The sequence below is a fragment of the Piliocolobus tephrosceles genome, chromosome 4 (genome assembly GCF_002776525.5).
Source record: "Piliocolobus tephrosceles isolate RC106 chromosome 4, ASM277652v3, whole genome shotgun sequence".
Lineage (NCBI taxonomy): Eukaryota > Metazoa > Chordata > Mammalia > Primates > Cercopithecidae > Piliocolobus > Piliocolobus tephrosceles.
In genome coordinates, this window is record NC_045437.1 from 114,096,371 (window position 1) to 114,100,210 (window position 3,840).

A 3,840-nucleotide genomic window follows, 5' to 3' on the forward strand; every position below is an offset into this window, starting at 1 on the left:
ACCACCATGCCCAGCTAACTTTGTATTTTTAGTAGAGAAGGGGTTTCTCCATGTTGATCAGGCTGGTCTCGAACTCCCAACCTCAGGTGATCCGCCAGCCTAGGCCTCCCAGAGTGCTGGGATTACAGGCATGAGCCACCACTCCTGGCCTTAATTGGGTAATTTTAAAAAAAAGAAAAAAAAAAATGTGTAGAGACGGGGTCTCACCATGTTGCCCAGGCTTGTTTCGAACACCTGGGCTCGAGTGATCCTCCCACCTCAGCCTACCAAAGCACTAGATTTATAGGTGTGAGCCACCACACCTGGCTTGTCTACAACTTTTTAATAAAGCTCTGCCCTTTTTTTTTTTTTTTTTGAGATTGAGTCTTACTCTGTCGCCCAGGCTGGAGTATAGGTGCTCACTGCAACCTCCGCCTCCCGGGTTCAAGCAGTTCTCTGCCTCAGTCTCCCGAATAGCTGGGATTACAGGCACCCACCAGCATATCCGGCTAATTTTTGTATTTTTAGTAGAGACAGGGTTTCACCATCTTGGCCAGGCTGGTCTTGAACTCTTGACCTCGTGATCCACTCACCTCGGCCTCCCAAAGTGCTGGGATTACAGGCATGAGCCACTGCGCCCGGCCAGGTATTTCTTTTTAGCAATGAAAACAGACTTACACACCTCCCTTCTAATCCTCATGGTGACAGCATTACCTATAATCCACATCTGATAAAGCCCTTCACTGGCCCTTGGGGCAAAGCGTGAATTCCTTAACCTAGTTCACACAATCTGACCTCAAACTTGTGGGAACAGAGACAAGGGGACTTACTCTGTGTTGGGTACCAGCTGGAGAACTTTTACATTCAGAAAAGTTTTGTAAGAAGCCAATGAAGATGGTAATTAGGAGGTCACAGGTGACCATAAGCGATGGTCAGTGGAGATGAAAGTTCAATTACAGGAGGCTAAGGAGGAAGTGGAGGCTGGTTGTGTAAACCATCCTGGCAGCAACTTGTGGGTAAACTGGGATTGAAGTTTTGTAAGGGAGGGTACTCCAAACATTTTTAGAGAGAAGATAAAGAGATCCAAGTGGTTTAAAAGGGGATGATTGTTGGTGAAGGTTCTGAACATGGTGACAGGTGGGAGGCTGAGCACATACTCGTACACTGCTGGCAGGAAGAGAAATGACTTCTCTGGACTACAATTTGGAGATAACACAAACATTAAAAAGAAGAAAAATTTTTATCCCTTTTTGACTAAGCAGTCTAGGATTATTATTTTTTTCTCCTGAGGAAACTAGCATGGATGTTCACATTCAGGTATGGGGATGTCTATCAATTTGCTATTTTAGAAAAGAGAAAAAAAGTTTAGCACGTCACAAGATAATTTTCATCAATATATGGTACATCCATTTAGTGAAATGCTGTACAGCTATTTAAAAAGATACAGAAGAGGCCGGGCATGGTGGCTCATGCCTGTAATCCCAGCACTTTGGGAAGCCAACGAGGACAGATCACCTGAGGTCAGGAGTTTGAGACGAGCCTGACCAACATGGCGAAACCTCATCTCTACTAAAAATACATCTTTACTAAAAATACAAAAATTAGCTGGTTTTGATGGTGGGCACCTGTAACCCCAGCTACTTGGGAGGCTGAGGCAGGAGAATCACTTGAATCCGGGAGGCGGAGGTTGCAGTGAGCCAAGATCGCACCACTGCACTTCAGCCTGGGCGACAGAGCGAGACTCTAAATAAGTAAATAAATTAAGATACAGAAGAATGTGTGAACTTGAAATAATACAGTATTTATATTATATCCCATTTCTGTCTCATTCTGTCACCCAGGCTAGAGTGTAATTGTGTGATCTTGACTCATTGCAACCTCTGCCTGCTGGGCTAAATTGATCCTCCCACCTCACCCACTTGAGTAGCTGGGATCACAGGCCTGTGCCACCATGCCCGGCTAATTTTTGTATTTTTTAGTAGAGTCTGGGTTTTGCCATGTTGCCCACACTGGTCTCCAACTCCTGGCCTTAAGTGATCCACCTGCCTTAGCCTCCCAAAGTACTAGGATTACAGGCATGAGCCACTGTGCCCTGATTGAAAAGTTTTTATATGCAATGAAAAGTCTAGAAAGATAAACATCAGAATATTAACAGTGGAGACCGGGCACAGTGGCTCACGCCTGTAATCCCAGCGCTTTGGGAGGCCGAGGTGGGTGGATCACTTGAGGTCAGGAGTTCGAGACCAGCCTGACCAACATAGTGAAACCCTGTCTCTACTAAAAATACAAAAAATTAGTTGGGCGTGGTGGCAGGCGCCTGTAATCCCAGCTACTCGGGAGGCTGAGGCAGGAGAATCACTTGAACCCAGGAGGCAGAGGTTACAGTGAGCTGAGATCGTGCCACTATACCCCAGCCTGGGCAACAGAGTGAGGCATTTTTTTTTTTTTTTTTTGAGACGGAGTCTCACTCTGTCGCCCGGGCTGGAGTGCAGTGGCCGGATCTCAGCTCACTGCAAGCTCTGCCTGCCAGGTTCACGCCATTCTCCTGCCTCAGCCTCCCGAGTAGCTGGGACTACAGGCACCGCCACCTCGCCCGGCTAGTTTTTTGTATTTTTTAGTAGAGACGGGGTTTCACCATGTTAGCCAGGATGGTCTCAATCTCCTGACCTCGTGATCCACCCGTCTCGGCCTCCCAAAGTGCTAGGATTACAGGCTTGAGCCACCGTGCCCGGCCGAGGCTTTGTCTTAAAAAAAAAAAAAAAAAAAGAATATTAACAATGGACATTCCTGGCCAGTGTGGCATTATGAATTTTTCCTTGTCTTTTTCGTTTCTTTGCATTTTCTAAGGTTTCCTACATGAAAAGGAATTAAACTCAACCAGGAAAACAGTTGATAAACCACCGCCCCTACCCCTGCAACACACACACACACACACGCACAGTTTAGTAAGAACAGGCAACCTGGGCAACAGTGAGATCTTATCTCTACAAGACAATTTTAAAAATTAGCTGGGCATGGTGGTGCCTATCTACTTAGGAGGCTGAGGCAGGAGCATCACTTGAGCCTAGGAGTTCAAGGCTGCAGTGAGCCATGATAATGCCACGGCACTCCAGCCTGGGTGACAGAGTGAGACCCTATCTCAAACAAAAAACAAAAAACAAAACAAAAAAAAGGAGGCCAGGCGTGGTGGCTCACACCTGTAATCCCAGCACTTTGGGAGGCTGAGGCAGGCGGATCACGAAGTCAGGAGATCGAGGCCATCCTGGCTAACACGGTGAAACCCCATCTCTACTAAAAATACAAAAAATTAGCCCAGCGTGGTGGCGGCGCCTGTAGTCCCAGCTACTCGGGAGGCTGAGGCAGGAGAATGGTGTGAACCCGGGAGGTACAGCTTGCAGTGAGCTGAGATCGAGCCATTGCACTCCAGCCTGGGCGACACAGCGAGACTCTGTCTCAAAATAAATAAATAAAATAAAAATAAAAAAATAAAAAGGAGGAGCAGGCAAAACAATGGTGAACAGACGTTAGAAGAATGATCTCTGAAGGCACTATTGACTGAGCAGGCTCCCGAAGGAACTTTCCAGGGGTGATGGAGGTATTCTGCATCTTGATTTTGGTGTATACATAGTTAAAAAATTATCAAGCTGTGGATTTAAAATTTGGGCATTTTACTGTTTGTTAAGTATGTTTCATTAAAAATATACATCCACGGCCGGGTGCGGTGGCTCAAGCCTGTAATCCCAGCACTTTGGGAGGCCGAGACAGGCGGATCACGAGGTCAGGAGATCGAGACCATCCTGGCTAATAGGGTGAAACCCCGTCTCTACTAAAAAATACAAAAAACTAGCCGGGCGAGGTGGC